Source organism: Mangifera indica, chromosome 17 (genome assembly GCF_011075055.1).
Source record: "Mangifera indica cultivar Alphonso chromosome 17, CATAS_Mindica_2.1, whole genome shotgun sequence".
Lineage (NCBI taxonomy): Eukaryota > Viridiplantae > Streptophyta > Magnoliopsida > Sapindales > Anacardiaceae > Mangifera > Mangifera indica.
In genome coordinates, this window is record NC_058153.1 from 7,137,451 (window position 1) to 7,149,712 (window position 12,262).

The 12,262-nt window shown below is 31.1% G+C and overlaps 1 non-coding gene across 1 annotated transcript; it reads left to right on the plus strand.

Annotated features, from left to right (window-relative positions):
- Nucleotides 1-230: 230 nt before the first annotated feature.
- LOC123201215 lies at nt 231-337 on the plus strand. The gene has a single exon (XR_006498776.1). It is a non-coding gene; the product is annotated as a small nucleolar RNA R71 (small nucleolar RNA).
- Nucleotides 338-12,262: the final 11,925 nt, after the last annotated feature.

A 12,262-nucleotide genomic window follows, 5' to 3' on the forward strand; every position in this document is an offset into this window, starting at 1 on the left:
AATTTAGCATTCATAATGGTAATTCTATCTACCTCATGCACTCTCAAAGGTCTTCTATGACTAGCTCTATCATTAGACCATTTCAATTACTGGAAGCCATTTCTTTAAGCAATTAAAAAGTCACATAAGATGTTTTACCCAATATTGACTCATAAGCAGTTGTATCTAGAATATTTGTCAAAGAATAAAAAAGACCATTGTAAAAAGGTTAAACAAGTAACTAATCAGACAAACCATGATAGGGACACTGTCTTTGTAAATCCTTAAACCTCGTCCAAGCTTCATATAAACATTTATCATCCTTTTGGTAAAAAGTGGCGATAACATTTCTTAATTTAATAGTTTTACTAGGTGGGAAATATTTTGTAAGGAAAGCTTGAGAAAGTGATTACCAGGTAGTAAATGTACTGAGTGCCCTAGAATCTAACCACCCAGTCACTATATCCCTCAATAAAAATGAAAATAACCTTAATTTAACTACATTATCAAGAACCCCATTCATCTTGAAGGTGTCATATATTTGAGAGAAACACAACAAGTAGACATGTGGATCCTCGTTTGCTAACCCTCTAAATTGATTTTATTGTACTATTTGAATAATGAAAGGTTTGATCTTGAACTTGTTAGCATCCACAGTAGGCCGCATAACACTAGAACAACTATCATGAGTAGTAAGTATAACATTTTCATGAAAAGCTCGTTGATTGTTGTTATTATTCGTCATTACTACTCTTTGTCTAGCTTGTCTTTCTCTTGTACGCCTTTTAAAGTTTCTCTCAATTTTTGGGTCAAATTCTAATAATTCTAGATTTTGAGATCTCATCATAAACTAATAAAGCACTTACAAGAAAAGAAACAAAACAAGAAGAAATCAAAAAGTAAAGAAAATAAAGTGAAATAGAACTCTAGTCTAGTCAAACTACAAATTATACTATTATCAACAAAGCACCAATCCTTGGAAACGACACCAAAAACTTGTTGCCTATGACTTCTAAGTATATGAGTCAATAAAGTAATATAGAAAGATATTAGTTCCACAAGGATTGGTTGTCGAATTCTAGTTTGTTTTGTAATTAAGATTAATTTGAGAAATAAAAGACTATAAAGGGAAATTGACTTAAAATGAATTACAATACAAACTAATTAGCCAAAATTGTTAAAAAGTAATACACATCCAACAAAATTAATGTAAAATACCAATATAAAAGACCTAGAGTTTATGATTTCACTATCAATTACTTAACAATTGCAAAAGAATCCAATTAAGATTAATGATGAAATGAATTGTTGATAGGTAATTATCCTATATTACCCAATTCCTCTCTTAAGGTTAATTAGACGTGTTAAAATTAAAACCTTACTTACTTTAGTGGTATAGTGTTAATCAAAACCCATTAATTTCTTTAACAATCAATTTACCCACAAAGAATTTATATTTATCTCTAAATAAAATCCTAGGTTTATCCACAACATGAACTAATTGAGTATATTTCTTAATAGCACACATCGATCTACAAACAAGCATGACATTGGGCCTTAACACCAAGTAAGAAATTAAAAACACAATTACTAAATTAAACATTCATCATTATTGATCAACAGTCAAAACTTATTACATAATTTTTGTGAATTTATAGATTAATCATAAACCTTAGCAAAGGAATTTAGCTACTCATAGTAAACAAGTCAAAACTACAAAATAAGTTGAAGAAAGAGACATTTTAATTAATCAAAGAAGACATTAAGAGAGATAAGAAAAACACTAAGGTCTTCAAATCTTGATACTCTTAGGTCTTTCTTATTTGATCTTTAATCTTCAATCCTTTCCTTGTTTCTTAAAGTTTTTTCTCTCTAGAAGTCTTTTGGGTTGCTATATTTTTGTGATGGGGAAGTGAAAAAGATGAAACTTCCTTGATATGGTAAGCCACTGAACCCTATTTTCCTATTTTAAATTTTATTTTCACTTAGTAATTATGGATACAATTATGACCATAAGACTATTTATAATTGTCCATTGCCTCATTTTCTAAACTTTTCTTATTTGTACCTTTAAACTTTTATTTCCATTCCAAGATGGTTTGAGCATTTCTAAAACATCTAAAACATGATTTAAAGTGCAAATATAAGATGAAGCCATACAAAATAAATAAAACTTAAAGATTTCGACAAAATAAACAACAAATTCACTTCAAAAGTATACTATTATAAAAACTATTTGTGTGTATTTCTTATACACATCAATAATGGCTTAAGTTCTACTTGTGGTGCATCTTTTGTGGATAACTATAGTGCATTTATACTTGATCTTATTACTTTCGAATTTAAAATTTCAAACTTGATACGTGTTATTGTTCCTACTATTTCATCTTAAATTGAAAGATTCATGAATCAGGATCCTAATGCATATAGATACAAATGGTCCAATAGGAGTAATAATTTCCAAGAGTATTTGGAACATTTTGTTTCTGAGTAAAAAAGTTGTTTTCAAGTATTGTTTGATAACTTCTAGGTACTATGCATATGCTGCGATTTTAGTATTCTTATGGGTTGTTAAACCATTATGGATTACATAGGATTCTAATACATCATTCGACAATACTTCTTTAAGCATCTTGTGTATGCATTTTTTTGTGATATCCATCCTGCAACATGAATTCACAACAGAAGTTTGTGTAATTGATTTAAACACATTAAATTCTACCTTTCCTTGCCTGATTTTGAATGTCAGTTTTTCATTCTTTAGGTATATGATGGCTCTTATAGTTGCTAGAAATGGTCACCTGAGGATATGAGGATATGGATATCCTCCTCCATCTCCAATACTATGAAGTCTACTAGGATATAAAACTTGCTACACTTATAGGAATGTTTTCTAGCACTCTACTTAGATTTTAATTGATCTATTGACTAATTGTAGAGTTATTATTTTAGGTTTGAGTTATCTGATGTCTAGCCTTTTATAGATAGATAATAGCATGAGGTTGATACTAACACCTATGTCTTTTAATACCCTACTGAATGATTTGTTTCCTACCAAGCATGGTATAAAGAAACTTCCTAGGTCTTTTAGTTTCAATGGTATTTATTTTGAAAGATTGTAATATACTCTTTTGAGAGGGCTACAATCTTGAATTCTTCTAAGTTCCTTTTATTTAAAAATATTTCTTTAAAAAATTTGACGTATGTAGGTATTTGTGTTATTGCTTCTATGAATGACACATAGAGGTGTATGTGCTAGAATATTTATATGAATTTGTTGAATTATTGATCTCGTTTTGCCTTTTGATACATTTAAGGGAATGGGATAACATGCGATACTAGGTTTGCCCTAAGTCTTTTTCCTCTTGTTTTTTAGTTGCTTATATAACTTTTATCACATCTTTTTCTCTATTTGTATCTGTGCCTTTGTTTAAAGAGTCCTTTGGTATGACTGGCTTATTTAGATGGGTTGATTCTAGAGTTCCATCCATGGTTTTACTTCTAGTAGTTATAGCTTGGCATTGTTCCCTTAGATTTATCAATTGGCTTGGTAGCTTCTTTTGATCGTGTGAGTTTGATGAAGAGGTTTGCTAAATTAGTTGTACCTTGAGCATTCTATTATAAGTGGTCAATTATTTTATCTTTTTAGTAAGTTGCTTGATGGCTTCTTCTTGAGCTTATGTCTTTTGGTTATAGGCTTGTATAAAGTTTTCCATTATCAAATCTATACTCGGATTTTACTCCTTTTACATAAGATGCAAAGGTTATTGCAATGCTCTATTTTGAAATCTAGGTGATGGTGGCTTGAAATTCTAGCTTACAATATTAGGAACTAACTTGCTATTCCATGAGAAGTTTGGGTGATTTCTTTATCCTAGATTATAATTATTTGAATAAAAGTTGTGTTTTAAAGGCATTGATAACCGACAGCACACTTGAATTAAAAATTTTTAAAACAAAGAATCTTAAAAACGCCAACCATGATACATCTTATAGAACATATATTCATGAATCATGAGAAACACTTATAGGGCTTGAGAGTAAGTCTTATCCAATCCTCAAGAGGTGATGCCTTGGTATCCACACAGAACATGAATATGTAAGAGGCAATCTAGGGATAAGGCTACTAGGGTTTCCTTTTTGGATTAAGTGTGCTCATAGGAAGAAAGAGAGAAAAACATAAAACCTACGACTAGGGTTTCTATTGTTATGTGTTCTTGTATTAGTTTAATTCTAATGCACATTTTAAATATGTGTAGGTTTGGAAATATCTCAAAACAGGGTCCAAAGACATAAATACCCTTGAAACATATCTGAGGATATTTCAAGTACAATAAGGATTTCATCTAAACCCAACACCCTTAACACATGCACTGTTCGCATGTAAACATGCATAACCAGCATGTTTCATGCTTACACTGATAACACACAAGTGTCACCCGACAAACATCAAGCCGTACATGGGTGGCACTAAAAATGTGTCACCTAGTATGGTTTTAAGCCTTCCACAACCAGACAATATTCTAGTTGTGCCATGCCTTTTATAATTTTGCATGGTGACACCCAACACCATGTACACCAAGTTCAACTTAGTCGAAATGTGGTTAGCCAAGTTCTCTCTTTCTCTAAACGCTAAGATTATTACCAAATAATCTTCTCCTCTAGGTTTAAATCAACTCTTATATGTGTGTGCTCTATAAATTCTTTATCAAACTGTAGTGTCTAAATTAAGGCTAAATTTAGACACAAACTAAGATTATCCTCTAGCAAAGCATATGGGCACTTAGATGACAAAGTGTCGCATACATCTTTTAAGCTTTTACAACATCACAGTTGTGTGTAATTTAATCCTTTCATCAACTAATATCTCTTAAGGTTGAGACATAGAAAAATGTCTATCTCAATAGTTCCTTAGTATGAACTGATATATATCAATGACTAACATATATTAGACAATAACCATTTATCATAATCTAGACTTGGTTCAGGTGTATCTACCAAAGTTCATACTAGGTTTTGATATATAAAGTTTATTTCAGATTTCACGACATCTTACCATTTATCAAAATCTAGACTTGAAACAGCCTCGTTGTAAGTTTTAGATTTGTCATCATTGATAACCAGTACAACACCATGCTGAGTTAGGAGAAAATTAAATCTCTCTAACTTATGACATACTTAAGTAGACATAAGTAGCTTTTGTGTGCATTCAAATTATTTTATTTAAAGTTGAGGAACTTCCTCATCATGATCAACTATCTGTGATAGTGTATTGTCCTATCTAACATCTATGGTATCTTGTGGTATAAGAATATTATTGAGCTCTACTTTCCTCCTACTGGTTCTCTTGAGAATAAACTTTTTCTCAAGGAACACATTAGTATTAGCAATAAAGACCTTTTGCTTCTCTAAGTGGTAGAAGTAGTATCCTTTAATGACCTTTCGGGTACCTCATAAAGACATTTTTTGGACTTAGTGCTTAGATTGTTTGAAGTCAATTTCTTGACATAAGCTTAATAACCTAAATCCTCAAATAATCTAGATAGACTTTTAGCTAGTCTATAACTTATATAGAGTTTTATCTACAGATTTTGATAAGACATGGTTCAACGTAAAGGTAGAAGTTTTTAGGACATGACCCTATAAAGACATGGGTAGATTGGTAAAACTCATTATGAACCTAACCATTTCCATCAAGGTCTTATTCTTCCATTTGGATACACCATTATGTTATGGAGTACCAAAAGGAATGAGTCAAGATACTATCCCATTTTTCTATAGGCATTGTCTAAATTCAATACTTAGATATTTACCCCTTTAATTACTTTGAAGGATTTTAATTTGTTTCCAAAGTTGCTTTTCTACTTCATTCTTGAATTATTTGAATTTATCAAGACATTTAGACTTGTGTATCATAAAAAACATATAGCCATGTCTACTGAAGTCATCAGTAAATGTGAAAAAGTAGGTTTCCCTTTATCTAATATATATTGTCATAGGCCTACCTATATCGTTGTGAATGATCCTTAATAGTTTAGTTGTCTTTTGATTATGTCCAATGAAAGGTGCTTTGGCCATATTATCTAATAGACACGATTTACATTCATCATATGATTAGAAGTCAAATGATTGTAAGACTCTTTGTTTAAGAAGTCTTAATTATATTTCAGTCCTATGTGGCCTAGCCTGTAATGCTATAGATATGTGGTATTCAAATAATTTGATTTCAATTGTTTATTATTTTGCACATTTATAATTTTATTATCCAATTTTAGAATATATAAACCATTATGTAATTTAGCTGTTCTATAGAAAATATAATTTAAGCTAATGGTTATAATACTATTAGTAATAAAAAAAATGAATATCCTTCTTTGTCCAAAATAAACATAAAAACTAAGTTTTTAGAAATAGAAAGGACATAATAACAATGTTTTTATTATAAAACTAGCCTAGTGGATAACCTTAGATAATAAACACCTATGGCTAATATAGTAACAAGTAGGTTAACCATTCTTTTGGCGAGCAATCTACTTTGTTGCAATTCCTACATATTAGGACAAATATGAGAACCACATCCTGTGTCTACAACCCAAGATAAGCAAGAAGAATAATTTATCTCAATAACAAACATACTTGAAGTAGAGGTTTCAGTTGCTTTCTTCTTCTTGTTCTCTATAAAGGTCTTACAATGTCTCTTCTGGTGACCTGTCTTGCCATAATAGAAATAGATAACGTTTCCCTTCCTTACACCACTTGTAGGTTGAGTAGTAATATCAAGTTGTTTCTTTGCTTTGGGCTTAGGTTTTCAAGGCATCAATAACTGATAGCGTAGCAAAATTAAAAATTTTAAAAGTAAAGAATCCTAAAAACCTTAACTAAGATACCCGTTTTAGAATCTTGTAAGACACTCATAGGGTGTTTTAGGTTTATACCTATGTTGGTGGTTTTTCCAAATCTTTACGTGACTTGAGACTAAGAACTATCCAACCTTGAGACACAATACCTTGGTATCCATATAGAGCATGAACAAGTAAGAGACAATCCATGGAAAACTCTGCTAGGGCTTCTTTTCTAGATTAAGTGTATTCATGGGAAGAAGGAGAGAAAAACAAAAAACCTATGCTTAGGGTTTTTGTTGTGTATGTGCTCTTGTATTATTTTAATTTTAATGCATGCTTTAAATATATGTAGGCATTCGAGTACAACAAGGATTTCATCCAAATCTGCCACCTTTAACACATATGCACAATCAATATATTTCATGACTTGCATAGGTAGAATACAAGTGTGCCACCCAATAAGCATCATGCCATACTGGTGCACCCAATATAGTTTTAAGCCTTACATGACTAGACAACATTTTTTTCCAATCGTGTCATGCCTTTTATAATTTTGCATGGTGCCACCTAACACCATGCACACTAAGTTTAACTCGGTTAAAATATGGTTAATCGAGTTCTTTTTTTCCTTAAACACCATGATTATCACTAAATAATCCTTTATTCCGGGTTTGAATTAACCCCTATATGCATGTGACTAATAAGATTTTTATCAAATCAACAATATCTAAATTTAATCTGAATTTAAACATAGATCTAGATTAACTTTTAACATAGCATTATTGCCACTCAGATGGTAGAGTGTTAGTAGATATTTCTTAAACTTTTACAATATCATAGTTACATGTAATTCAATCTTTTCGTCAACCAATATCTCTTGAGGTTGAGATATAGAAAAATGTCTATCTTAGTAGGTCGTTAGTATGAATTGATATATATCAATGAGTAACATGGATTAGGCAATAATCTCATCCCACTATGATTATAGATTTAAGAAGTCATGGATGTCATTTAGTATTCTCATATGAGATATTTTTTCCTGTGCTTAAGAGTGACAAATCTTTTATCACCAACCATAACCTCTATGTATCTTACAATATGGTCGATCATTACCTTTATAGTTACTGATATTACAATGACATATTAGATAGTGAGAAACCATACTGATGCTTACATGAGATAGTTTAACAACCTTAAGTCAAATGATCATATGCACTCATAGTATTCAGGAGATTTATTTCATAGATACTGAAGCAACCATCTGTATGAACATCATTTAGTTAGGTCAGTCCATTAAACAAGTCTACAACGTGCACCTATGTGTTATACCATGTTGTTTATAACAATTTCAACACGTGAGAACTATTGCTACTTTTGATAAAGTCATTCAACAATATGGTAATCCCATCATCATTACATGTGCCCTTGTATATTGTAATGTTAGAATTATGAACATTTCTAGAATGATCACTGAAAGTGTACATAAGGTTCATACAATCACTAATTTGATCACCTCGTCACAGTTCTACCATTCTAAGGGCATGTTATTTGCATGATAATATAAATAGATAATATATGAATTGAATAAAAATGAATCTTTTATTAATTATTAATATAAAAATTACATCAACAAATGCCAATTTTGATTAGTTATATGGTACCTACCCTAACAGTGTTGACTCCTTTGGTTAAAATTTATCGCGTTGGCTTATTTGAAACTCTTTTCACCAAACATGCTTTTATACTACTGTAATTTATGCTAGCATGTCCTTCTCCGCATATTTCACATCGCACGATCATATCTACTACTTTCATATCCATCTTTCCTAATTTGTTTATAAAAACATCAAGTTTTGCATTTACAATAGTTATTTCATCTACTTCATATACTTTTGACATTTTCTTTAACATAATATCATTTGTCCAACATGAATTGATTATGGCCATTCATTCGATCAGTTGAAATGCACTTTTAATTGTTAGCTTTTTAAATTATCTGTTAGTAGTTATATCAAGTGAGGTTTTAATATGTCAAGGTACTTGACTATAAAATGTCTGTAGTAGTAACCAAATTAGGATACCATGATATGGGCAATGTCTTTGGTAGATCTTTGTTCCTTTCCCAAGGCTTGTATAACATTTCGTCATCCCTTATGATGAAGGTAGCGATATCATTCTAGTTTTTTGTTATTTTTCCTATTGGAAAAAATTTGATTAGGAACACTTAGGATAAGCCTTTCCAAGTCATAACGGATCTCAAAGCCTTGGATTCGAGCAAAATCTCTAAGTTAAAAAAGCAAAATAGCCTTAACTTCACTGTCTTATCAAGTACTTTGTTTAACCTGAAGGTGTCACATATTTGCATAAATTTTGATAAATATAAGTGCAAGTCTTTAGATACTACTCCTCTGAATTGGTTTTACTGAATTATATGTATGATGGATGACTTAATCTCAAAATTGTTAGTGCTGATTGGTAGTCAGACCATACTTGTACTGGTGTCCCTGGTGGTTGGTATAACATAATCTTAGAGTGCGCGTGATTATGGTAGCAAGTTAACTGCATTTTGATTTTTATTTGCCTCTAGGTTTTTCAACTTGACTTTCTATTCTTGTTTGTTTCTTTTTAGATTTTGTATAGTTTTTTCAATTTCAAGGTCAAAATCTAATTTTTGGGTCACCCATGATCTAGTTATGCACTAGGCCACACCTGCGAGAAAACAAGAGTTAATGAGAAAAAAAAAAAGGAAAATCCTTAGTCTAATAGGACCTTGAATTATGTTAATGTTGATTTTAATGCAAATCCCTGGAAACAATGCCAAAAACTTACTACATCTTACTTGCAAGTGCACAAGTCAACAAGTAGTATAATGGATATATATCTTTTAAGGGATCGGAAAATCAACCACTAATTTAAACCAAGATTCAATTTAGCTAAGGAGGTTGTATTCAAAATCAAATATACTCAGATAAAAATAAAGCAACATGCTTAAACTAAAGTGCAACTAAATAAAAGTAGAGTAAATAAGACGATCCTAAAGAATCTGTATATGTTAGATTTCTAAGACCTTAAGTTTGCTGAGCATGGAACAACTATTCAATGAAGCAAAATATAATGATTTATAAAGTAAAGAAATAATGTATTACGACCTTATAAGGTTAACAGGTCCTTCTTGGTTCCTAGAATATAAAAAATTTAGCCATTCACGCTAAATACATGTGCTCAACAATAGATATGAAACATCATATTTAAAACAAAAAAAACTTGTATTAAGTATGAATGCAACCTTTGAAAGGCTGGTTGTCACTATTGCTACTATCGTGCACTGTCTTAAATTCTCCTAGTGGATGTCAGAATGCAAACTAAGAATTACTAAAGGTATCGTTAAAGGCTCTCCATAGAAATCTCCCTTTAAATTAGCTTTAGATGTCTTTTTATATCTTTCTTTCTCCTTATGCCCTCAAGATTCCTTGAAGATCCTTTCCTGATTATGTCTCAACACCAAATCTACATTTTCTTGATTCCTTGATGTTGACAAGTTTAGATTCTTTCTTTTTCCTTTCATTCGAGTTAGCTTAATTTTGATATTATCAGGAGATCGCTTTGAGAACTTCTCATTTTCTTCAAGTTTTTCTTAACGATTCTTCTAATCTTCCAAATTATTTTCCTACAAACTATAAAATGGATAGTTAAACAAAATATCTAGTAATTATAATAATTATAAATAAAAATCCTAAACTAAATGCATAATTTTGACACCTTTTGACCTAATATGTAAGTGCACATTTCTAATGCAAATGTTTACCCTGGTTACAGTGGCACATTATATAGTGTCAAACCATACTAATCCTTACAAAAGATGGTTTAGTGACCACAAGTCAAAAGATCGCATGCACTTGTGGTGTTTAAAAGATTTATTCTATAGACATTCGAGTAACCATCCATATGGATATCCTTTTGTTAAGTCAGTTCGATGAACATGTCTACAATATACACTCATGTGTTGCATTATGCTATCTATAAACAACTTTGACACATGAGAACTATCGCAACATTTCAGTGGAGTCACTAAATATTGTGATAATCCCATTATCATTACAAGTGCCTTTGTTCATACCCGTTTGGCAATTTTACTCCTAGTAAGGATATTGATAAGAAAAAATTAGCAAAACCCTAACAAAGGCAATATGAGATGATATTTTGGAAACCATGTCTAACTGTGTGTTTGATGACATAAAGGGATCTTAAGGGTGCTTAACTATGTGTATGATGTCACAAACCCTAACTAAAGCAATTCTGAGTTAAAAACTTGAATCGACGTATTATATATTTTGTGAAAACATTTAGGCTAGTTTGTCTGATGTTAATACCCATTTGATGATTATGCATCTTTGTTGGGTGTCTTAGCATCTATGATGCTTGTGCACACATCGATGCTAAACGTCTTAGCATCTAGGATGCCTGTGTAGCATTCAAAGAGAACCAGGGTCTTACTCCTCTTGTGATATGATATTTATAGCCCAAAGTCTGATTGACACTTGTAATAGGTGCACCTTATAACTAACATCTAGAAGTATCCCATTAGAATATAGCCTGTTATGTAGACATTGTAAATTATATGGTATGTAGTACTACTACTTGAATTGATGTTTCATTAAAAATAAAAGTTCCTCGATGATACATAGAACTATTTGTGAAAAGAATTGCTATTATAAAAGTGATGCTTTGATAGGCTTATACGATGGTATATACACTTGATTTATTAAACAACACCTTAACCTATTACCACTTATTTGAAACTAGAGGGCACTTTAGTACATCCAGGACAAATGTAAAAGATTATAGTATGGATTTTGTTCACCCACTTTTTTCTAGTATACTCAAATATTTGTAAGTAGGTGTGATATATGTCAAAGGATTAAGACCATCATAAGGAGGAATAAAATTGACCCTAAATATGATGCTATATGTTGAATTGTTTGATGTATGGGTAATAGATTAAATTAGATAGTTTCTGACCTCTTATGGAAATCAATATATAGTTGTTGTTATGGATTTCAAGTCTGAATAGATTGAAGTACTTGAAAGCCCTACTAATGATGCACTAGTCATAGTGAAATTCCTGAAGAAGTGTATCCTTATAAGTTTTAAAACTTTAAGGGTAATTATTAGTGATGGAGGTTGCATTTTGCAACCATATGTTTGACAGAGTCTTGAAAAAGTGTGGAGTTACACATAAGATGACAATGCCCTACCATCCACAAAACAATAGACAAGTTGAGATATCAAATCAAGAAATCAAGAGCATATTGGAGAAGATGGTAAGTTCATCAATGAAAGATTGGAGTATTTAGTTGGACGATGCCATATGAGCATATCACATTTCATATAAGACCTTTATCGGTACTTTTCCTTATCAATTTGTATATGGGATATCTTGC